Source organism: Cydia amplana, chromosome 15 (genome assembly GCF_948474715.1).
Source record: "Cydia amplana chromosome 15, ilCydAmpl1.1, whole genome shotgun sequence".
NCBI classification, from domain to species: Eukaryota; Metazoa; Arthropoda; class Insecta; order Lepidoptera; family Tortricidae; genus Cydia; species Cydia amplana.
Window position 1 is genome coordinate 7,489,893 of NC_086083.1, and position 26,422 is coordinate 7,516,314.

The following is a 26,422-nucleotide window of genomic DNA, read 5'->3' on the forward strand; positions in this document are numbered from 1 at the left end:
GACAGGTTAGATCTTAAACATAATCGTTATCGTATCTTGGCGATGTCTAAAAGATATCTAATAGATGTATATTACAAAATCCGAATCGGGCCCCTATTCACTTCCTCGCATTTGCTTAAATTATCGTGTTGAATCTCTTTCCCTAGTACAGTCAGCTGCAGAGAAAAGGTATCCCCCTGCATAGAAGTTTGTATGCAAAGGGACTAAGCGAATAGTATTGCTGACTGTACATAAAAACAAAGGAGACGTAGAATAAGCCACCAATATAGAACCTATTCTAATATATTAAAACAAGTAACAAACAACAAAACCCTTAAAAAAAATATAACTAAAATTAAAAAACTAAGCATAAACTATAAGTAAATAAAAAAAAATTGGCCTAAATCGCCGCCTATTGGCAGCGTGCCCAGAAGGCAGAAGGCTCCGCTGAGGAGGAAGGAATCCGCTGTGCTAGATATGACCCAGCCTTCTGGTCACGCGTCAATTCTACTAACCTACGGCTGCACTCGTTATATAGAACCTAAATCGTTTTTTCTGGCATTATCAATATTCACACCAGGGATGTTGCGAATATCCGCATCCGCATCCGCATAAAATCGATGCGGATTTAATGCGGATGCGGATGTGGAACAGGTCGGTACAGGAAAGTCTTAGCATCGGCGTAAGTGCTAGATAGCTAGGTAATTTAGTCATTAACCAAAAAACCTATTAGAAGTGAGCAGTCAAGCGTGAGTGGGACTTAATGTACGGAACCCTTGGAACGCGAGTCCGACTCGCACTTGGCCGATTTTTTGAAATAAAAATTACTAAAATGTAATATTTGACGTTCTTTATGGTACTACCTTGACATCCGCATCCGCATCCGCGGATGTGTGCCTTTAAAAATCCGCATCCGCGGATGTCAAAAAATCGGCATCCGCAACATCCCTTATTCACACACATATCACAACAAGGCCCATAAATTCATATTCAAATCCTCGAAAAGCGAGGCGTCATATTTCCTTAAAGCCTTATTGCTTCTAAAGGCGTATGTTCAAAGTAAAACCCCGTCGCTTGCAACCTTCTAAGCAGTGAGGGCAGTAGCTGTATGAGTGAGAAATTTAACTCCTTAATAAAGCTGCTACCTGACGTCAACGGATTTATAACCCTCGGAATTAACCCTAGATGTCGCACCGAGATTTATATGGAGGAAATGAGGTATTTTTAAGTGCAGTTACATTGTTGTAGGCTGTTCAGAGCTTACAAAAGGTTACTAAGGAGCTTTTTAATCTTTTAAAAGACAATTAAGTGCAGAGATTTCGCATATGACGTGATATCTGCGGCGGAAGTATAAGGGTTCCTAGCCAAGATGACGATCGTTCATAGAAAATACCGATCGAAACATTCATGGAAATAGTCACAAGGATATGGTTTTGATGTTTTAATGCTGAAATCTTGTGTTACGCCGATGATACTGCTGTCATTTTCCGAGGGTCCTCCTGGGAGAACGTTTATGAAAATGTCGAGAATGGTATGTCACAAGTGTCAATTTGGTTAAAGCAAAATCTTCTGACTCTAAACACAGCAAAAACCAAATTTATCTGTTTCCATAAGACTTCAGCTTCTGCACCAAAACTACAGCGAGATATAAGTCCATAATCCTAATTGTATAAATGCCCCTGTTCCAAATTGCACTTGTGACCACATGAACAGAACAAACACAGTGAGGTACCTTGGAATTATGATAGACGAAAATCTTAACTTCAGAAAGCAAGTTTCCGCGGTTTCAGGTCGGATCCGAAAGCTAATATATACAATGAAATTGCTAAGAGAATCAGCCGATTTTGCACTGTTGAAGACTATATATTTAGCTCTTGGCCAGTCAATAATCAACTACTGCATTCTTGCCCGGGGAGGTTTATCCTCTTCCCTTATTCTAAAACTAGAAAGAGCGCAAAGAGCGGTGCTGAAGGTAGCTTTGAAGAAACCAAGTAGGTACCCCACGTGCGATCTATACAATGACGCCCAGATGCTCAGCGTTCGGAAACTCTACTTAATAAGGGTGGCGTTGCACGTACATAGAAAACTCCTAAGCTCGCCCAATTACAACACATTACTTTAAAATCGTATTTTTAAAATTCCTGTTACTGCTGTTAAAACTACATTTGCTCGCCATTATTCAGTTTTCTTATACCCCCGAATTTACAATAGACTAGTTAGGTTATATGAATTTAAAGAACACTCCATTTTCGAAGCAAAAAAAGTGTTATCAAAGAACTTAATGCATCTATCATATGTAGACACAGAAAATTTAATCAAGATACCATATTGAATAGACACACTCACAATAACCACACTCACTCACACTCCACGCACAAACACATACACGCACTTACACACATGATACGACCAAATGTTATTTAATTATATTTTAAATTTTATTCCACGAAGGATTATTCTTTGTTTTTTACCTACTGATGGTAAACTTAAGTTATGTTTGTTTGTTTAATATTACGTTTCTCCATCTTGTCTTTTCTTTTAATTCTTTGTCATCTCTGTAAACTTCATATATCTCTGTAAATTTTATTCTTGATCGTTTCACTTTAAATAATTGTTTCATTTATTCAAATATCATCGTACAATAATACTGTTTTTACTTGTAAACCGCTTTATGTCCACCACAGGACAGGCTATGCCTAGTATAGTGTGGGGGCCAGCATAAATGTAATACTGTATATTTTATTTCCGAAATAAAACATTTGTATTTGTTGTATTTGTAATTAAAGGTTGAATAAGCGAGTTTCGTTACATTGCGTTATTTGATCGGTCGTCTGTATTGATGTAACCTCAATGATCCGCAATGTAACTAGTATACGAGTTACTACGCGAGTTACTAGTATACGCGCGCCGTCTAAATGAGCTTATGAGCCCTAAGCAGTGTTGTGAATAACGCTTATTTTTAGGCTTAAAGACTCGAGTCCTCAAGACGTAAGTCTTGAAGACTCGACTATATTTGAGAATTGTATTTATTTATTTTACGCGTATAGATGTAAGAAATCGTCTTCGCCGCCTTTGAGGCGTTGACCTCGAGAGTCTTGAGGGTTCGAGTCTTTAAGCCTCAAAATGAGCGTTATTCACAACACTAGTCCTAAGTGACGTAACTTTCAGCGTTCGGGCCGAAACCGGGAAAATGATGTAGGTATGTTAAGGCTATAACATTTTGAATGATTAAAATCACTTCAACTTTGTAGCAATAGAGAGATTGTGTAGTTAAAAACATTTTATAACAGGTCATGCAAAATTAAACCTTATGACCTTGTGGTTCAAGCCCTGGCGTTTTGTAGCTTTCTACAATTTATTTATCTATACTTTCAACATTGTAAACAGAATAACTCGCAAAATATTTTGAATTGAATTTAATTATTCATCAGATATTTTAAAGAGCCCTCGACTTAAATGGTTTCGTTAGGATTCAAGGGGAGTTTTTTATTCCCTTTTTGAATTTTCGGTTTAATTACTTTGAGGCAGCCCTTTCAAGGCGTGTGATAAATATTTATTTAACAAATTTGTTTTCAAGCCTTTATCCGCCAAATATAAATGTTTGCTGGTGCAGTTGTAATATTTGGAGTTAAAAGCTGCTAACTGATGTAAAAATACAACATTACAATTGAAAACTAAACACTTACATACAACAAACAGAAGAAATATTCGGGGTAAAAAAATATCTTAAACACAACATAATTCATTTATATTTTAAGAGAAATTAGACGGATATCATTAAAAATAAAGAATAGGTCATTAGAATAGTCTCGCAACACTTAACAACCACTATACGCACGATTAAAATGAAAAATGAAGCCCCGAGTCCCCGGGTGGGCCTTTTGTGATAAAACAATTAGGTATTCTTGTACTGTAATTTGGACTCACACCGACAGACGAATTTGAAATTCAAAAACCCAAAGTTGGAGCTGACGTTTTGAATTTTAACTTCATTTACATACACAAATGAGTCATCTGCGGGATCGTTACGCCTGACTGTACTATACTCGGTTGTACAATTGTAAATTTAGGGTTGCCATCTCCTTGGTATGTCAGGATTTTTGGTCCTTGCACAGAATCGATACGTAGCTACAGAAGGTTTACTCTCTAACAAAACGCGTCTATTACGACAGATATGACCGCTAGGTGGCGCAAGCGCAAGCAGGCGTCCGTTCCGTAGCGGTGCGCGGCAACTATTACGGCTAGACACCAAAATTAGTGTGGGCCGCATGTACCTGTAGGTACTTGTAGCGACGCGACGAAATCGCGGAGTTAGCCATGCCTGGTTGGGCAGATGAAAAGAAAGGTTTATGCTGTAGCTATATATAGTTCATCTCATATACAATGGCCGATTCATTAGGCATGAACAATAGTATTAGTAATAACAAAAGATACCCCGCAAAATTATACAGCACATGGTGGTGGAGGGGCTAGTGGCCCACTGGGTCACTTTTTGAGAAATTACCGTCCAGTAAATGTCACGATATTTAGGATGATGTTAGGTCCTTTGTCAGGATATTAAATTTCTTCATATGACAACCCTAATTGTGATGAACATTACTTTATGCAGACGTATTTAATTTGGTCTCTGGGATTAAAATGTAGCGGAATTTAATTGTGGACCGCATTTCAGTTGCACAAACTAGAATGATTTTAAGTATTTTTATTACAACTGCTACAATATTCTCGTACACGGGAAAGTATCACTTGAACATTCGGGCAAGGGGCTATACCGCGAAAATCGATTTTCGTCAATTGCGAGCATTTTCTCAGTCACTCTAATTACGTCTTAATGAGAGTAAAAGAGAAAGATCCCCGCAATTTGGTTTTCGCGGAAGGTCCCCAGCTTTCAAACTGCATGCAACATTCTGGTAGTTATCAGTTCTCACTCGTTGTACTTAGTACAGTGAAACCTGGTTAATTGACACCTGGATAAATGCAAAACCTAAATAATTGCAACCAAAGGTCCGGTCCCGGTCCCTTGAGACCAAAAGGCTTCTATAATTGAAATTTTGGAACCTCTATAATTGAAATTTAGATTTAATTGCCTTTCGGAATTTTGCCTCTGTAATTGACCACATTGCAACTAAGACCTCTATAATTGACACGGTGCTAAAAAAAGTAGTGATTAACGTAGTGTAAAAGAGCAAGTTACATAATAAATAGACCAGAAACCCAGAATGTAAGCTTGTAAATCTTCTTTCAATTGTTATTTGCACCTCCATAAAAGCAATTTGTCAGAACGCAACCTCTGTTAATGAGAACCTCTATAATTGACACAACGATTTTTTGAACCTCGTTAATTGGCACGACCTGCTTAATTGATAAATATTAATTGAAAAACCTGGTTAATTGACAAAAAATTGCCGGCCCCTTGAGATTGCAATTATCCAGGTTTCACTGTATTAATGAACGCCTGCTATTTAGTTAGATCAATACGGGTAAGTGTTGCTGCGGGATAAGTGTGGCTGACCTTCACATAGGGTTCTGTTTACACATTGATTAGGGTTTATCGCGAGTTCTTACATTTGCCACTTCATCACGCACATAGCAAGTAGCAAGTGTGTGAACTCGCAATAAACATTCATCACCGTAAAATTGTAAACACTCGTCATATTATAATCTCGCTAGTTACATTATAAACTGACGGTAGGGAGATTATAATCTAACCTAACCTAACCTACGTTAGATTATAAACTAACGGGTTCACAATCTTACGGTGTCATATATACAATTGTACACAGGCCCCAATGTGAAGGCCAGCCACGCTTACCCGTACGCCACACTTACCAGTATTGACCTTATGACATTTGTATATGTTGTTGTATTGACATTTTTAATAGGTAAGAATGACAACGCATTCAGGCAACATTCCGGGCAAGGCGTAAACGCGCAAACTTGACCCCTACTGAGACGAAAGAGAACTTGTTATGTGTCAAGGTGAAAGGGCAACATTCCGTGATTTTCGTGACCTTTGTTTTGTTATACAGTGGGCCTTAAAACTAAATATTATTCCTTTTAACGCACTGTAAAATTGTGCTATTGTTGTGATTTTTAGAGTTCCGTACCAAAAAGGTACAAAAGGAACCCTTATGGTGCGACTCTGTAGGTACATCCGTCCGTTTGTCTATCACATCGCTAAATATCTCGAGAACTAATTAAGCTATCGATTTGAAATTAGGAATAGTCATGAACAACGCTAACCCAGACACATTGAAAGTGTTATTTTTTTTTTATATTATACTAGCTTCTGCCCGCGACGTCGTCTGCGTGGAATGATGGTCATGATTGATACAAACTATCCTTTGTCCTTCATAACAAATTCCTTCTTAATCGGTTCAGCGTAAAAAGGTAACAGACATACAGTTACAGTGTAGTAGAGATGTGACGAAATATTATCTATATATCTTGGTTCGCATCTCAAAGAAAGTGCCTTCTTCACTCGACTTGAACATTCAAGTTTTCCTTTCCTTAAAGATCCAATAAAAGATTTCCACCCTTAAGGCAATGCGACATATTCCTAGACATATTATATATATACAACAAAGAACTTTTTGTAAGCAATTTTCCGGAGGAAAGGGTCGTATTGAATTAGCAATGTTGTGGTAACATAAAAAACCTTATATGTAAAGCTACATCGATCATTTAAAAAGGAATAAACATTCGTTTTGTTATTAGAATTCAGGAAGCGCTATTATCATGCAAGCCAATGGCGATCTTTCAATGAAATCAACGAAAAAAACATCAAAATCAGGCATTTGCATACACCAACGAGATGATTCAATGGACGGAAACGATTATTTTACAATGGGCTCCTCTGGTAACGGAAACGCCCGTCTGTTTCCGAAAATATCGAAACATCTACATGTAAATTTGATTAGGCTACGCGGAAAAGGTATAAAGCACAATTATGTCATTAAAGTGTTGGTTAGATGGGTATATTAGATAAATATGTAACTAAATATGTTGGCGTGGAGTGAGGCATCGTGTTTCTGAAATTATATTTTACACTTATGATGTTTTAGTGTGTCGCGCTCTCTGAGAAAAGTGGCCTTGTTGAAGCGAGCGATAATGTCATTATAAGTACGTAGGTACCGCACTAAGCTACATTTTTAGCCTCGTGCCGCTCATCAACCGACCATACCCGTGAATAATTAGTCCTCTTCATTTATGCCGTGAAGTTGAAAATAAACGAGATAATGATAATATTCCAAATTTGTCGTTTTTTTCAAATTTAATTGCCAAAATATCGATCGATTTCACTGTAAAATCAAAAATGGCCGAGTTATTCAAGAAAAACCGTTTTTTTGGAATAAAAACCATTTTTCGAATATACGCAGGAGCCTGATTCAGTCTACTTTTTGAATTTACATTCCCAGTGACCCCCCCGAGGGACCTACGAAAAAAAAAATCCAAAAACTAATTATTCACGGGTCAAAATCTATAATGACTGTACTACCAAGGAAGTTAGAATCTTGTTGCATTTTGACATCAGCACCTCTAGCACATGATTGGGGCGACAGTATCTCGCGGCGAGATAGACTACCCGTCTTTTTATAACTATGTTAATAAATGAGGGACGGGTAGTCTATCTCGCCGCGAGATACAGTCGCGCCAATCATGTGCTAGCCTGGCAGTTAGATGTCATTCGGCTCCTCTACACGATGGGCCAGCGCCGGCCACTCCAAGGGACGCATTTATGCGTTACAGGGAGCAAGTGATATTGCTATCTCATTCTACCGCATGTCTGCGTCCCTTGGAGTGGCCGGCGCTGGCCCATCGTGTAGAGGAGCCATAATATCAGTGTACTTTCGAAATGGCCTGACATACATAAGAAACTTAAGAAACGACAAATAATGTCAGATCCGCAAGACACTGAAGTTTTATCACAAACATACGGAGGCACATGAGTTGGTTCTTATACTTATTTAAGTATAATACGTGTATTTACTTACTTACTTACATTTAACTTTGAGATCAAGGACCCTCGGTCATAGACCTTCTTAATGGAGCCAGTTCCATTTTCGTATAATTACTGTGTTAATACTCAAAAGGTCAAAGCCGAATAAGAATATAGCTAGTTGTGAAATTAAACCTTTTTGGAATATAAGCCTTAAATATATACGCTGATATGTAAATATGTTTCTTTTCGTTCAAAACCCTTTTCAGACTAAAGTAAATTGAAGTTTGACTTCTATTGAAATGAAATAAGCCTTTCTTCAATGATAAAATTCCACTTTCTGTGATATCAAAGAATTTACTTAGTTGAATAATTAATTTATATGAACTTATTTGTTGTATTTCATTTAAGTTATTAACGATACCATAAAGCTGAGAAATAAATTTTAATACTATTATTTATTCTGTGATAGGGGACTAAAAGCAATGTACACCGTATAATATATAAATTATTACTCTCCGGGCTTGAGAGATAAAAACACGTCTAAGTTAAAGGATTTATTTTTAGTCTCACCTCAGAAAGGTGCCTGGAAATATAATTTCCATCGACCTAAGCCTATACGAAAACGAAATTTCGACATGCGACTCGTATCTTTCGGGCCACCCGCGCTCATCCAACCGTGATTTTTATATCCTGACGCATCCTTTCCACTGCCGCCATATTGAAATTCCTTTCTTCCCCCATCACGCAAATATACCCTTTAACGCACTTGTAATACAGCTTCAAACTTGCGGGAAAGGTCACAATGGAAAATGAACTTCCCGTGATAAGTAATAAAGTGGTTTTCAGGTCAACCGTGCTGTATAGAAATTCTATTGTCAAGTTGAATAGAACCTGATTCGGGTCGGGATGATGCGTCGCGTCAGTTTTTTTACCTGTCAAACCTTGGGCATTAATCAGGGGACATTTTTTCGTTTATTTTCAAGCGTGACTTATTATTTATTAGGTCCCTTGACGTCTAGTGGGGCGTTGAGGCAATCAAATATTTTTTAGAGTATAACTAATGCGTGTGCGTTCACTGATGAGAGTAAACGGGTATGTAAAAACAAAATATTGTGGTTTAGATAGTGGCCATCGTTACTTATTGGCCTGTGATTATCACAGGTACTATACCATCCCGAAATTGACTGAAATTAATCAAATTTAAGGCAATACGCAGATAAAGCTTAATATAAAACATGTTTGACAGTTGCCTTTTGATTTTAAGGAATTAAATCGTCATGATTTCATGTATGGCGTAAACGTAAACAGTTTAAAATACTCCATCAATAATAATATACAATTCGTTCACACACATACTAAAGTCTATTTTTTTATTCGGTAGACTGAAATGACAGTTAATAGTATGAACATGAAATGTCATTTCATACTATTAACTGTCATTTCAGTCTACCGAATAAAAAAATAGACTTTAGTAGAAATCCGGTTCAGTGGCGGGCAACCTGCAGCTTTTACATACAGTCAGCAGCAGAAGTTGCTAAGCGGGCGAGGTGTTCAAAATGAACTTGACACGCTCTTATTCTCTTAAGAATAACGTCGCGTCAAGATCATTTTGAACACCTGGCTCGCTTAGCAACTTCTGCTGCTGACTGTACCTTGTCTTATGGTTTGCAGGATAAGATGCCTGTTTGTTTCAAAATGTAAGCAAGCCGGTGGGATTCGAGTTTTATGCATAACTCGTTACTGCTATGGTGTTACCAAAATATATTTTTTCTAAACAATTTATTTTATCAGTCGATTTGCGTTTTCTATTTTAATATAAAAATGAAACGAATACGCCTGATACGCGTCGGTGGGTAATGTATTCAAGCAGAATTCGCCTGAAAACCTTTATACATATATTATGCTGAAATTAGGACCGTCTTAGGTAATAATAGCTCATTACTTATATGGTGGAGGAATAAAGTATTTCTTTTTTTGCTTGAGGTTGTACACAATTATTTATATTCAGACATTTCAGACCACTCAATCCCATTTAAAAGCAAGATACTTTTAGATATACTTATATAACTAGCGACCCGCCCCGGCTTCGCACGGGTTAACAAATTATACACACACCTTCCTTTTGAATCACACTATCTATTTAAAAAAACGCATCATTGCCTAGTTTTAAAGATCTAAGCATACACATAGGGACAGACAGACAGCGGGAAGCGACTTTTGTTTTATACAATATAGTGATTACATGATACACATAAGTAAAAGAGTTCACACAAGATATTGAAAAATTACATACGTTTACTGAAAGCATAGCGTTGTGTACAAAGGGACACTTTAATTTTTAGACGCGCTGATAACTCGCTTCCTGCGTAAAATAAGATAAAAAAAAAGATAAATGTTTAGACTCTAAATTAGGACCTTGTCTACGCTATTATCGCCATGGAAGTACAGAAATACGAAATTAAGCATAACGTAATATAGATATTACAATACATATGGTATTACCTAGTAAATAAACTTAACATTAATGATATCGTAACTTAACGATGAATTAATGACCGTTAGACATTATAGCCCATTAAGCATTCGTATAAATAATAGATGTTGTCAGCATCACTAATACATGCATATAACTTTAATTAGCGTTTTATTACTCAGTGCGTGAGCTGTATTAAGCTAGGTATAACAAGCGAGTTGTAATTCAATAGTCATAGCTATCTGCGCCCGGATTGCAAGTTAATTTTATTACTGTGAAATCGTAGACGCTGTTGTAGGTATAATTAGTAATGTACTTGAATAGATTACTATGGGATATACATATATGTTATTTTAAAACATCCTTAAAAGAGTTCATGCTCGAACACCAGCTTAGCGAGGAATGCCTCAAACTGGAGACAAGCTGCATTTAAATATTGATTTCGTATATGTATGTATAAGTACTTACCATCTTTTTCTGTTCCTTTCCGCAACTGCCATTCACACTCATTTTATTGTTTTACGTAGTTTTTAATATAATTCTTTTTTTTATTTTTATTTTTTTATCTCTCTTCCTAATTTCCATAATATATGAATGTATTACTGTTATTTATTTCTTTCCAATTTCTTTGCTTTATTGCCATTGTTAATTACTTAAATGTTGTGTACTTTCCGTGCTTCACTCGCCCTTGGCCCCGACGGAAGACCAGCGTTGGCCCATCCAGGCTAACACCATGCTGAGTCGGGACCATTTCGTGGTTATTTTACATGTTATGTTTGATATGTGTTGTAATGTTAAGTGTAAGTTTTACTTTTGTTCCCCTGTTTTATCTGTTGTATTTTTATTGCCACGAATAAACTATTTCTATTCTATTCTATTCTATATGGGCTAATTGTACAGGCAACGCGGCTTTGGATAATATTGCCAAAGATGGCTTTAAAAAAAATGAGTGTGATGATAAGTGTTGAGTTGTTTTCAATTAAGTTCTACATTCCTTTACATTAATATTACAGAGCAGCTACAGAATGAGAGATGATTTTTAGGGTTCCGTACCCAAAGGGTAAAAACGGGACCCTATTACTAAGACTCCGCTGTCCGTCCGTCCGTCCGTCTGTCACCAGGCTGTATCTCACGAACCGTGATAGCTAGACAGTTGAAATTTTCACAGATGATGTATTTCTGTTGCCGCTATAACAACAAATACTAAAAACAGAATAAAATAAAGATTTAAGTGGGGCTCCCATACAACAAACATGATTTTTGACCGAAGTTAAGCAACGTCGGGCGGGGTCAGTACTTGGATGGGTGACCGTTTTTTTGCTTGTTTTGCTCTATTTTTTGTTGATGGTGCGGAACCCTCCGTGCGCGAGTCCGACTCGCACTTGGTCAGTTTTTTTTATACCACATCGGTGGCAAACAAGCATACGGGCCGCCTGATGGTAAGCAGTCACCGTAGCCAATGGACGCCTGCAACTCCAGAGGTATTACATGCGCGATTGCGCGTTGCCGACCTTTTAAAAACCTGTACACTCCTTTTTTGAAGAACCCCATACTGTCTATAGACCCTCGGGAAAACCTCGGAAGGGAGCTTATTCCACAGCCGGAGCGTCCGCGGGAGGAAATTCTTCTTAAACCGCACAGTACGCGACCATTTAGGTTCTAGGGTGTTTTGATTGGAGACCCAGACGATACATGAACTCTCATCGAGAACTATTATATCATAATATTGATGTAGTATCTATTATAAGCCCCAATCGTTTCAGTCACATTAACCAAGCATGACTAAGACATGGTTGTATTACAATTGTCTTAGGCAAATCTTGATAAGTTCATAGCATCATGAGTAAACCTTTTTTACCGTGAAAATGGGCAGTCAAGTTTGTGTACCCCTGAAGGTCGTTCGGCAATTGTTTCTGCAAGTAAACTAGAAAACCGACAGAATGACGCCATGCCAACAGGGCGTGTTTCCGCCGACCGAATGTCGTTGACACATTGACGGGCAAAAAACGAACTTGAAGAGTGCGTGAACCTCCGAGTTTTTAAACAACTTAATATGCATGTATGTTGTGTGCGAAATACATCAGTTTAAAGAAACATACATATTTCAACAACAAAGTCAAGTCAATTCACTTCGCCGAGTAAAAATATATAGCTTTTGATCTATCATCACGTCATATTGATCGACACACGAAAAAAAAAGTGTGTTTTATCTTAAGCTCGTCAAAGAGTCGTTTGATCTATCAACCCGTCCTAAGTATTTACGGACATAGGTACAAAAAAGTTGTATATTATATCTTAAAATGCCATACATATACATATAACATTACCTAAGGCGCGTAGAAAAGTAAAACTTGTTTTAATGGGCTCGCCTATTTTTATGGCTCCTCTACACGATGGGCCAGCGCCGGCCACTCCAAGGGACGCATTTATGCGTTAGAGGGAGCAAGTGATATTGCTATCTCATTCTACCGCATGACTGCGTCCCTTGGAGTGGCCGGCGCTGGCCCATCGTATAGAGGAGCCATTAAACTTACCTATGAAATGAATGAGCGTTATGTTGCCAGCATCAAAAATAACCAACCCTGTTCTTATTACTTAAATACATACATAGTATACTTTTTTTTCTTATGTCAGACACTATCATAGAGAAAAAAATACATAGAGTGCTCACTCCATACATCAGTTCAGACTATTAATTTCAGTGTCTACATCTAGCATCGAGTAGCGGAACTATCAGTACTGCTACTTGACAATAGATGTAGCACCGACCGGAAAGTCTTATCTCAACAGCATAAGACTTTCCGGTCGGTGCTACATCTATTGTCAAGTAGCAGTACTGATAGTTCCGCTACTCGATGCTAGATGCTAATAGTCTTTTTGGTACTAAAACTGATGTATGGAGTGAGCACTCTATGTATTTTTTCTCTATGGACACTATATACCTACCTCACGTATCTCTTACATGTATTCAACACCAGTACGGCTACCATCAGTTTGGCACTGACATAAACGCCATCGAGAACGTAATTTACTTTCTATACATCTCGCTCGTACTCGCATATTAGTGCGAGCGAGCTGTATAGAAAGTAAATTACGTTGATAGCGTATATGTCAGTTTTGACACTGTCAGTGACTCATAGTACGGGCTCTGAAACGCATTTGTTTTGTATTAACACTTGCACAAAAACTAAATTCTGTAAATCAAATTATTTTTCAACCCAAAACCGCTACCTAAAGGTTGTCTGGCAGCGATCACTCTTTAGCGATTAGACCGCCTGTTGTCTGCCTCAATCTTTAATCAGTTGTTCTTTCCTTATGTATCTTTTACTGAGGAGTGCCCATAATGGGTATTCTATCAATTTCTATCTTTATCTTCTTCAATGCGATTCCATACGAATGTTTTGGCCATAAACGTTATTCAAATTCAAAGGAACGGGCATCGCTCTAAAAGTTTTGTAACTGCCCTGTTCATACGGCGTGTAACCGTTCTTATGTAGCATTTGACGTAACAACAGTTCACACGATTGATACCTCAGTTAAGGTAAGTCACGTGACGTGCAACAATTGTGCAAGTCTCTAAGACAATGATAGCGTGGGAGTTTATCTACTAACATAATTTACATATATATAGGTACAACGTGTCGTTAGCCTCTGGGCAAAGATACAATACGTACTTTTACATATTAATTAGGATATTTCTTAGGGATAGTTAAAATATTAAAATGAAAGTTACCTTAATAAACATATGAAGTTCTTTAGTAGAGTTTCAATAGGTACCTGTAAATAAAACATATACAAATTAATATCTTGATTACATGAATAATATCTACAAAAAAGCAAACAGGAATATATAAAACTGAACATACAAACATTTAGAGTGCTTTCTTCGCAGCTGTATGGTTTCCTCAGGATAATTTATCTGTTTTCTCACGATAGTCACAGAATAAATAATAGTACACCTACCTAGGTACAGAAGTTTAAGGCCGCGTAGCCAACGTGCCAATCGCTTACGCTCCGTAGCGATCGAAACGCAACTGTCACTGTCGCACTAATATGGAAGAGCGATAGAGAGACACAAAGCGTTTCGTTGTCGAAACGATAGCGATTGTCAGCTTGGCTAGGCCGGCAGTTTCTAACAAAACGCGTCTATTACGACAGATATGACCGCTAGGTGGCGATAGCGCGAGTAGGCCCCGTAGACAACATGCCAATCGCTAACGCTACGTAGCGAACGAAACGCAACTGTCACTGTCACACTAATATGGAAGAGTGATAGAGATACACAAAGCGATTCGATGGGGAAGCGCAAGCGATTGTCACCTTGATTAGGCCGCCCGCCAGGCGTCCGATGCGTAGCGGTGTGCGGCAACTATTATGACTAGACACCAAAATTGGTGTGGCCGCATGTACTTGTACAGAGAGCCACGCCTGCGATAGTTTCCTTATACTCATCGAAAAAGTTAAGTGTTAGTTTAGAACTTACATATTTATGTTCAATATTCTAGCACTGTATGTTTAAATTAAACCATGTCGAGTCGTGAGTGTCGTGACATTAGACGTTAAATATTCCAATCTTGTAAAATCGATGTATCATTCGACGAGCCTAATAGTGTCTTAGTTTTTATTTGCGCGCGTCTAGATTTACGTGGAATTAGTAGGTATTTCTATATACCACTTCCATAGTAAATTTCACACCCGTTTTACCCAACCCTTAAAGGCTTCGTCACACAGCCGGGTTTTTCAGACGGGACGTGAGCGGGGCGCGCCGCTTTTACATATAAAACGCTCACGTCCCGCTCGCGCCCCGCCCGGAAAACGCGCCTGTGTGACGGAACCTTAAGGGATGATTTTCGGGATAAAAACTTTTACGTTTGCATTTATAATAGGTATTTGTATTACTAGCTGAATACAATAGGTAATAGGTACGTAAATAGGTATAGGTTGGCCGTATCCGTATTCAACTAGTTACGGTGAAGCAACATCATTGTAATGACATCATCCGAGGCGCTTGAACTTTATCAGATTTACCTCGTGACTACACAGTTTGGGAACCGTGAACCGTGAGTGTAACAAGAACGGATTTGTACTCAATTACATAAAATATTTTAACTGCACTGTAATTAAATATAACCACGATTTCACAATTTCGGGAAAAAAATCGACCCTTTTCAAGAGCTAATAGTTCCGAATTTGATATTGTCGCAACGCAAAAAGTCTTCCCTTCTTAGTAAAAAGACGTACCTAAAATGAAGCGAAGGTACTCCCTTTTGCTTGTAATGTAATGATGCTTAGGCACTATTAATAGCCCCCGTTCAGAGGCCCATTTCTCGAACGGTATTAATCTAATATTATTAGTCTGTTGCCATGGTAACCCATACAACTTAACAGGGGCCCATTTCTCGAATGATATTAGTCTAATATTATCAGTGTGTTGTCATGGCAACCCATACGATTTGACAGTTCGTGGACTAATAATATTAGTCTAATATCGTTCGAGAAATGGGCCCCAGCTCGTGGACTAATATTATTAGCCTAATACCGTTCAAGAAATGGGCCCCAGAAGTTACCCTCCTACGAAACCCGGATTTTCTTTTACGGTGGGCCGCTAAATAGAAGCTAAGTACATATAACCTCCAACACCTCCATAAAAATGTGATCCATTTTAACTGCTCGTGAGTGTAAAACAGCAAGACTACGTTTATATTGTAAACATTATTTTCTTGATTGCGTCTGTGACGCCCGCGATTATGAAGGCTGATTGATCCACGCCCATCTCTGTGTTCCGGACAGCAATGCTAGATTTTCCTCACTGTATCTTTCCGCGTTCTTGCTGTACACATTATTGTTGCAATAAGAGCAAAAGTGGAATGGTTTAACGCATTTTATCATGATTTGGAATTGTATAACAAAAGTGGGCAGATTTTTAGTTCGTTGTCGATTTTTTTTTGAGTTGGATAAAATCTGGCTGGTTTGAAGAGCTCGTTCTGTATGAAAAAAAAGTGTAGGTATATAATTTTCCGTTCAGTTACGAAATTAACATACGTTTTCATAACTCAGTTGAGGATTTTTTAGGACATACATATTACGATGAAGCTGCACTAATTATGTACCTACAGAATACTCGCTGTCCACCAAATTTTATCAAAACCTGAAGAAAAAAATCTACAACAAAATAAAAACGCCTAGAAGAAACGCGCTTTGTATAAATCCAACAGATAACTTTACTCGATTTGACCAAAAAATACGGAATACATCGTAAGTGTTTAGGTACAGTAAATAGTGTAGAAGTCGGTTAACATAAAAATGATCTTATAATAAAGCAAAAACGGGCTTCGGTTCAATATTTGATGACAATAAATTTAATATAAACAGGTAGGTACCTAACCGAACAAAACAGTTCAGAAATAGAGCCGTCTGTCAAACTACTGTCTTAGAGTGGAAACTAAACAAGGGTCCCTACCCCTCATTGAATAATATTTATTAGTGAATTTGTAATTTGGTAACCTTAAGGCTTAAGATAACCGAGAAACTGTGCAATGCTGCGGAGATATGAATGGAGTTAAATAAATACGATAAATAACAGGTACTTATCCCTATTAATCCCTAATATAATAAATGCGAACGTAACTGTCTCTATGTCTGTTACCTCTTTATGAATTAACCGCTGAACCGATTTAGATGAAATTTAATATGGAGATAATTTGTTAGCTAGTTAAACTTACCGAATTAACTACAACAGGCGGCCTAGCCAAGGTGACAATCGCTATCGATTCGCCATCGAATCGCTTTGTCTTTCTATCACTCTTCCATATTACTGACAGTTGCGTTTCGCTAAGTAGCGTTAGCGATTGGCATGTTGGCTACGGGGCCAGCTCACCAATCTATAATCCCAAAATTCGGATTCGAATCAGGAATGGAAAGGAAACGTGCATTAATGGAAGCAACGGGCCCGGGCCCTAATTTTAGCATCACAAAGAGCAGGGCGGGCTGTCATTCGCCATTGTTTAAGGCGCAGACGCAATTTAAATATTCCATCGCGGACGACGGGTTTGACTCGTCGTTTTTCCTTCGAAATTTGAACACGCTTCGAGTTGTGTAGACGGTTCTAGAGCGGTTTCGTGCGGCTTAGGGATTATTGATTGAACAAGTTCAGAAAAAAAAACTCTTTTTTCTCGAAAACGTTCTTATTTGTCATGCTACTTCAGTCAACCTTAGTACTTTTTGTACGAGACTGACTGAAATAAATAGCAAGGCACGTTCGTACGGTTCCGTGAAAATACCTACTATGAAAAATTATGAATTACATAAATAAGTACCATAGGTCTACCATTTCACTTTGGCAAGAAGTTTTTTCTGTCAGTTACGAACTGGCTGTATGAAGCTGATTTGCATTATTTTAAGTATAAAAGTAAATTTAATTAACTAGTTGTAGTTCCAAGAATCCGTAATCACCGCGCAACTTTTTTTCCAACCTGACTGAGATAAGTAATCACTTTCTCGGCTTAATTTAAAGAGATTTTATACACATTTAAATAACGGCTGCAAAAAGTGCCAAACAACAAGATACAAACATACATTCTTGAAATAACCCGCCCCGGAACCCGTAAAGATAAAGAAATTAGCTCAAAACCAGCCATTCTTGGAAAAAAATCGCAATGTCTCTTTATTAAACTCAAAAAATTAATTAAAAAAGTAAAACATAAAACCAGTTAGTAGTTAAATACAAACATTTATTGTTTAAATCAATATTACAGGCATATTTCCTTACTTACATGTGATTCATGTCATAACACATATTAAGAGACAAAGCAAACAGCATCAGACAAAGACAGAGACACCCGATATCAGCTCATCACTAATTCCTTATTAAAAATAAATCAAGGACCATTGTTCGATAATTTTATTTTGTCGACACGTGCAATCCTTACCCTTAAAGTGTTAATCAAAATGTCTTATTAAAAAGACATTAAGGTTCAATTTGGCGCAATAAATCCGGAAGAACTAAATGAATCACTTTGTTTTTGCGTTTTAAATGTGCCAAGGATAACCTATATCATGCGTTGCTGCTACAGGAAACTGAACCATACGGGCTTTAACACAAAGTTGTTTTATAAACGAGCTGACTGGGTGAGATGCGAGTGTTCTAAAGTAATCAGGGTTATGTTAAACAGCCTTTGTGAGTAGTACGACAAAGACGATACGCGTACTGTATGACCGATTTATTACGCCTACATCATGTTTAAAGGTTATACAAAAAACCAAATGCTAGTAGTACCTGCGTACAAAATACGTATGACACTAAACTATTGTATAATCTGTGCTATAACTTTCCATGCCCCTTCGACACCTTTTCATCTCTCCATCAGCTACGAGGCGATATTAATACCTAATATGTAACGATCGAAACTTTGAAAAAATAATGCTTGGCGTTTGTTTTATTGTTTAAAATAAAGCTTCCCGGCAAATCTTCTTCTCAGCATCTCTCTTCATAAATTAAATGTCAGCTCAAGTAGGCCAGAATACCGTTTATTTCAAGATTTTCAAATTATTTCATACAATTTCGACGTTTAATCTCAAGTTCAGTTTATACGCACGTCATTTCAAAATTACAAAACCCTTAATATATGTCTTAATTTATAAGGTACCAAGTCTTTATCAGATATGTATTATGATTTATTCGCACAGACAAAGGCACCGACGCAGCAAAGTAACTTTAATCAGTAACCGCGATAATGAACCCTTTAAATCAGAAGACAAAAGAACGTAACAGCCCAAGATTTCGTACAATTTACGTCATATTGTACAAGCCTTGTTTAACCCTATAAATAGATACGGAACCCTAACAATGGGTTTAACCCTCTGCCTGCGACAGCACCCGCGTCACGAGCGCTTGACGGACCGATTGTTATTTAAATGTCCTTCCTTGAATTTAGAACGGTTTAGGGTTGGTATTTGCCTAGTTTGGGTTTCGATTGCGACCGAAGTTTCGCTACGTTTTTCGCAAACGATAGGAACCTTTACAGGTTATTTGTTGAGCGATTACTTAAAACTGGATTACAATTAGCAATGTCTTGTTTTATTATAGTAAAAAATATAGGGTATTTTAGGATATCTGGATATACCTACTTTGTGAGTGCAATAGTAAGTAGGTAAGCTTACTTTGAGACAGACTCCAAAATAGTCAAAAATTGTTGCTGGTTCATAGCTACGAGTCAAAATAAACGAAACATGTATGTGTCAAACATCATGCAAAAAATTACGTTCGTCTTCGGTATATGTCTATTGGCGGTAATAACACTAAATTATAAAAAAAAAAACTATCTACTCTAGTGGTACAACATGAACCACTAGAGGAGATAGTATAATAATATGGAGACATTTTTAAATATTTAACATGTTTTTCCTAGACTTTCTCGAATGGTATTGGTAAATTAAAAGGGCATGACACAACTACGTTGTTTATTTCTATTCTAGGAAGATAGTTTAGTCGAATACCGGTCGAGAAGGCTCTTTATATGTAGGTACTAACAAATATTAGAAGCTTAAAAGCCGGTATCGGTTTCGGGTGACCTCCGGCCCGCACTACCGAGATCCGAGATAGACTCATGTGTGAGACAGGTCACAAGGGCCACCCCCGTGCGATCTCGCCGGACTTGCAAATTACATTCGAGGAGCGAAATACTCATGCATGCCTTGATTGCTTTTGGATCTTGATCTATATATGTCGGCGGCCGATCGTAAGATCAGGCATATCGTGAAATTCCTAGGCCTATCGTGAAACGTGAAAATCTTTGACCCGTTCCCTGAGTCGACGGGGCCCCGTATTTCTGGGCAGTTTGCGAGTTTGCCCTTCGGGCATCTAAATCAACCTAACGAACCTATCCTACCTATATATTGGTTTAATGTCACTATCGTCAAAACATAATATTACACAGGAACATTACGATCTGCCTGATCTTACGATCGGCCGCCGACATATACACGGATGAGATGCAATTGTTTTCTATACATATAAATATTATCACAGAATAAGTAAGTAATAGATCCTAAAGAAATTACGGTATGGACGGGTGGAGCGCAAAACAACATTTTTTTTGTTTATTTCTGAATCGTCAATCAATAATTTATACTTTCAGAGGTTTTCATGAGATTCAACATTCTAAATCGACATCTTCAGGTGGTGGTTGTGAAGACGTTGAAGAATAAAAACAATTTTATTCAGAAATAAATACAATTTAATTATTGTTGCCCTAATAAAACATTAAAGCAGTAAAATGGTATTATTTCCAGATGTTTACCAGCCGCATCCTAATCATCAAAGGTTTATTGCTATCAGTCAATCGACACGAACCGTGTGATGGTCTCAAGTGCTATTAACAGTTTAAGTGTATCGAGAAAAATCAATAACATTACTTCCATTACAAGTGCCGACGCGGTATTTGGATTTCTGAAGTTCGAACCTGACCACTGAAAACACAGAAACAACCTAATTACCATTAATAAGTTTTTTTTACCGTGGTGGTTTTTACTATTTTACCAAACAATAGGTCTAAGATCTCGCGGTCGATTAAACTGCAAATACTTCGTATTCGTAACTCAGAATCAAAGTGAAATCTGCAGCAATGGCTAAATGAATTTATTACGAATACTTCATGTAAATCATCATCATGTGTACTGTAGGTATTTTAAAATAGTATGAATATAACCGAAAGACGACTAAAGAAGTCTGCCAGTTGCCTACTGTCAAGAAATCATGGCATTATGACTAATAAACTCTATTTTAGTTCGGCAGTCTACATGCATTCGATGTAGGCAGCTTGCAACTCTGTTCTATTCTAAAACGTAGCATCTAACAAGCAAACCTAAGACGCGTTCATATTTAGAGCAGGCCATCTGTATCCCTTGCCCTTAACCCTCCGGAAACGACGGCTATTTCAGTCAGTTAAAATAAATTGAACAGTCCCAAGTTTACGACCGTTGCAGTTAACGCAGTTCAAAACTATAACGGTTCAAGATTTCATGCGTTTTCGAACGAATAGTAATACATTTAAAAAAGACAGACTGACACCGGGACCAATTCCAAATTGTATCTGTCAGCCTCGACACCCGAAACATACCGTCCATCCAAAACGTTATACGATTAGTGGTTCAACGGGTAGTCATTGGCGAGCTGGATATGTAGGCGATATCTGCTGAACAACTAGGAGTAATTCCCAAAAGTGCGAAAAAATGTGTTTCATAATCATAAGAAACTAAAAGATCTAATCAACCAACCGGTGTATGAAACAATCTCGAAGTTTGACCCCCCCAGTTCAGTTTGACATAACTAAAAAAAGATTAGATTTTAAGATTAATTCTCATATTGCTATTTGTCCATATTAAATTGTCTTTCACCTGTTAGTGTTTGATCCTTTCGCATTTTCTCAAAGGTTAGCTGGAAGAGATCCCTTTTAGGGATAAGTTCGCCTTTGTACATAACGTTCTTATTTTTGTTTTGTTTTTGTCCGTTTTATGTAAACCTGTTTATGTACAATAAAGTGACGTACATACATACATACATACATTATTATTATTAATTTTATAACTACAATACTGCATGCAATTACAATCATTTTGTAAAATTACATTTCCAACTAACATTATTCGCACGTGCTCGCTTTGACTATCCGAAATGCTATCCTAGTCTAGTATCGAATAGCCCAAAGCATTGAGTGAGCATTCTCCGTATCTCAGCTGTGTTCGTGGTATCCTATTACTACCTGTCGCTTAGTTTAAGTTTTCCAATATATAAGACATTTTACGAGAAGTAGGAAGTATATTCAAGTACCTATTGGCCCGTCATTTTTAAAGCGATAATTCATTTACTCAAGTTAAACATTAATTCAATTTTGTTATTTTTTAATTACTTTATTAATTTTTACACTAGAAATAGCATGAATACAAAGGGAAATCAAACATTTATTCAAACTAATGTTCCGCCAATAATGTTTAATGAATCCAGTCATAATTTAAAGCTATTTTGGGTACATTAGGAGGATATAAACTCGAAAATTTATTTGTAAATGTTACCTGAAAATTTATCTATATTTTCGGAAAATTTCCCAACTACACAATTCTGAGCTCGATATTGGAAAACCATATTTATTATCGTATCGTATTCAACACAGTGTATTTTGCCTAGGAGTCAGCAACTTCATAGGTTTTTTGATGTTTCTCTTAACTATTCACCGTCGATTGCAGGTGTATGTTGAGTATAAATTGTTTGGAACTGATAAAATATGTATATATATCCTTTATGCTTGTATGTAAATTCCATTGTTGACGAGTAAAAGTGCCCTCGTGGCCTACTTGCTGAATAATTGTTGAAGTTTTAAGGTCGTATTAGATAACGATAACTTTTTACCATAACATTAGTCGTTAGTCGTATGCTTGTTGATCATCATCTCTTTGAAGATACATTATCAGAATAAAGCGATCGGGTTTGGGGATTTGGGATCCAAATAAAGCGTTATTTCGCAGAAATGCGTCAAAACAAAGGTCTGGTATTGGATAGATATTAACGACGGACCGAGTAGCAATTTATACGCATAGCAGGTGCTCGGGTACATAATAAATAAAACAGCACCCCTGTTGTGGGTAGTTCGATAAATAAGATCTGTATTTACTTGTGGGAGAGTACAAGTGGCGAAAAGATATGGTTAAGCTGTTAGCGAAATACAAGACATAGTAAAGGGTGAAACCGAAAGTGGGTTCCGTAAATTTTGTTGTTGTGTACTAGCAACAGGTACCGTTCACAAGTCTTTGGTAATGAGTATTCATAGGCTATCGACCCCCAACTCGGAAGATTCTCAATATTTTTTTTTATATTACATCTTAGATTGCAAATCCGTTTTTGTTTTCGAATTCTAAACCACCTATATATTTTTTGTGGAGATCGAGTCTCGGCATAATTATCTATATATATTTATGATTACTAGATTCTGCCCGCGACTTAGGGTCGGTTGCACCAAACTGTTCGTATCGTTAATTAAAGAGTTCGCAGAATTTTTATGTATGGAAATTTGCATAGTAAAGCGCCGGGGCGCGCCGGCTGACGTTGATCAGTCTGTCAAATGTGGTTGGTGCAACTGGCCCTTAGTCTGCGAGAATGATGACAACTATAATAAAAACTATCCTGTACTTTCACAGTACCTACAATTTTTTTTCCACACTCATCTAAACCGATTCAGCGGTAAGATTTAATAGGGATTTAGATTTCACGTATTCCTATTTTTAACCTGCATTTCTTTATTTAAATACCTCATACACCTTTGAAGATACCAGGTATTTGTAAGACCACATAAAATATGGCACAGGCAACCGAAACGTTGAATACATTATCTTTTTTGACTTGGGTCGCTTTTTCGTTCAGACGTTAGGCATTTTACTCCAACACTTTCCGGGTCATTGACATGGAACATTTTTAAGGCAATTTTGAGGTTATTTTTCGTGGTAAGTATAAGTTACACGGCTGAGGTCAAAATACTGGCACCACCATACCTAATTTGGTTTATATACCTACGTAAATACCAAGTACCACAAACATGAATGTTTATTAGGAACATCCGCTGAGATAACCGCCATGGGGGATGTTGATTCGACGATCATTGTCCCGATAGTTGTTTCAGCGAACGGTCTAATAGCGAAGAGTCTCGACCAACATCTTGAGAGACTCTCGCTAGGTGGTTGGATCAAGGGTCAGATGCAGAAGGCGGTGATCTTGGACACGGCGCGGATAGTCCGCAGGTTCCTCTCTCTGCAGCCCTGACCACCGGCAGCTTGGGCCTTGCCCCGCTGCTGGCGGCACCCTAGGTTAGGTTTTTTTATAATATGTTTATAAGTATTTTGTATTGTTTTTGTAAGTGTTTTTGTATTTTATTTTTATATCCATATTGTAAAAAACCAACCTAAGAAGAGAAATAAATAAAGAGAATAATGAGTACCAAATACCTACTTATTACCTACATACTTATTAAACCAGTTGATTATAATTACACGACTGCCCAAAAAAAGGAGTGTATTGTTTTCAGCGTTCATGTTTGTGGGTATGTAAGTTTCTTTGTTCCACCCTAGCAGCTAAATGCCTGAACCGTTTTAGATGTATGATATATCATTAGAATCCTTACGTCATCCCGGGTGACATAGGCTATATGACGTCATTATAAAAACAATATGGCGGACTAAATACGCCATATTGCGCAACTTTAAGAGAAAAATATTTTGCAAACCCATCGAGTAGGGCATCAAAATGAAGCGCTTTGAAAGACGATCAATAATATATATACAATATGAGGGTTTCAGTCTAATTTCGAGAAAGTAAGAATTCACAAAATATGTTAAGAAAAGCTAATCTCATAAAACCAAATTTTAATATCCTATTCTTGTTGGGATATTAAAAGGAAGTGTTTTGACTGCTAATCATTAAAAAAAATTATACATAGGTATTATATTAATCATATTTTACTTGTTTTGAAACCAAGCCAATATGTTCTAAATTGCGCTAAGGGAATAGAAAAGTGTAAATAAGTTCTTTGTAAAGAGTCTGAGATTGTAGAGTCCGTCTTCAGATATAACTGTGCACCGACTTTGACGGAACAAAGTGTGAAAGTGTCACACCGAAGGCCGAGCCCCACGTAGGGATGACGGCCCGGAGCGTACGACAGATGTGCGTTTCCTGCAACATCCCCAAGTATTCAAATTGCAAAGGTCGAAAGCCGAGCTCCGCGTAGGGTTGAAGGCCCAAGCGTCAGAAATAATTCCCGGGGATTCCCGGTTCTCGCCATACAAACTCAGTACCGGGAGCAATCCCTAGTCAGAAAGGTGCACGGTTTTTGCAGTTTCCCCAAGTATCTTAATTGCGAAGGCCGAAAGCCGAGCTTCGCGTAGGGCCGAAGGCCCGGAGCGTAAGAAAGGTTCATGCTTTCTGTAGCTTTCCCATGTTTCTTAATTGCGAAGGCCGAAGGCCGAGCTTCGCGTAGGGCCGAAGGCCCGGAGCGTAAGAAAGGTGAACACTCTCTGCAGCTTCCCCAAGTATCTTAATTGCGAAGGCTGAAGGCCGAGCTTCGCGTAGGGCCGAAGGCCCGGAGCGTAAGAAAGGTGAACACTCTCTGCAGCTTCCCCAAGTATCTCAATTGCGAAGGCCGAAGGCCGAGCTTCGCGTAGGGCCGAAGGCCCGGAGCGTAAGAAAGGTACACGTTTTCTGCAGCTTCCCCAAGTATCTTAATTGCGAAGGCCGAAGGCCGTGCTTCGCGTAAGGCCGAAGGCCCCCGGAGCGTAAGAAAGGTGAACGCTCTCTGCAGCTTCCCCAAGTATCAGTAAGTAGGGGACCTGTGAATGGGAACATTTCAATATATCAAGGTCCCCGACTGCAATCGAAATAAAATATACAGGTAGAGTCACTATCCTAAATGAGCCTAAACTTTTCCGTTTGCTGTTTATGACCCTGACTGAACACTTATATTCTATTTTACATTTATTAAGTTGAGTAGCTAACATAACTAAAAATTATTTATAGCTTTTCAGTTCGCTTTTAAACTGCAGTCGTGTTTTTTAATTTTTAATTAATTTATTTTTTTTGTATTTATGTTTTCCGCCGTAGGTTTCGTCGAGTTCTCAAGTGAGTACAAAATATAGGGGGGGGGGGGGGGTTTGGCTGTTTGCACAGACACACAGACTGTTACGTAGACATCGAAGAAGTAAGCTTCGTCCGTCACATACAAATTAATGTTAAAATCGGAAACTGGCTTCAACACTTTTGTCGACCTTTAGTTGTAGGTACAGATATGGTGCATAATTATTTTCCATCGTATTTTCACGGAAACTTACGAACGTGTCTTGCTATTTCAGTCAGTCTCGATACAAACAGTAGTGACACTGACTGAACTAACCCATACGTCATTTAGCACACAAACACAATGATATTTGTGACGTTCCACAGCAAAAGGTACCATATGGCACTTGGCGCATACGTCGCATAGCGCCGCAATAAT

The 26,422-nt window shown here is 37.9% G+C and overlaps 1 protein-coding gene across 4 annotated transcripts in view; it reads right to left on the reverse strand.

The window, feature by feature from the left end:
* The window catches only part of LOC134654559 (brain tumor protein), a 532,623-nt gene that overhangs the window by 219,005 nt on the left and 287,196 nt on the right, over positions 1–26,422 (reverse strand). The window contains exon 2 of one of the 4 annotated variants that reach the window (XM_063510017.1): positions 14,133–14,171. The exons of 2 other annotated variants lie outside the window; for them this stretch is intronic. The gene's annotated coding sequence lies outside the window, so the exon portion shown is untranslated. Of the gene's footprint in view, positions 1–14,127; positions 14,172–26,422 lie in introns of all 4 variants that reach the window. One more of the 4 variants, XM_063510016.1, reaches the window with a different exon arrangement.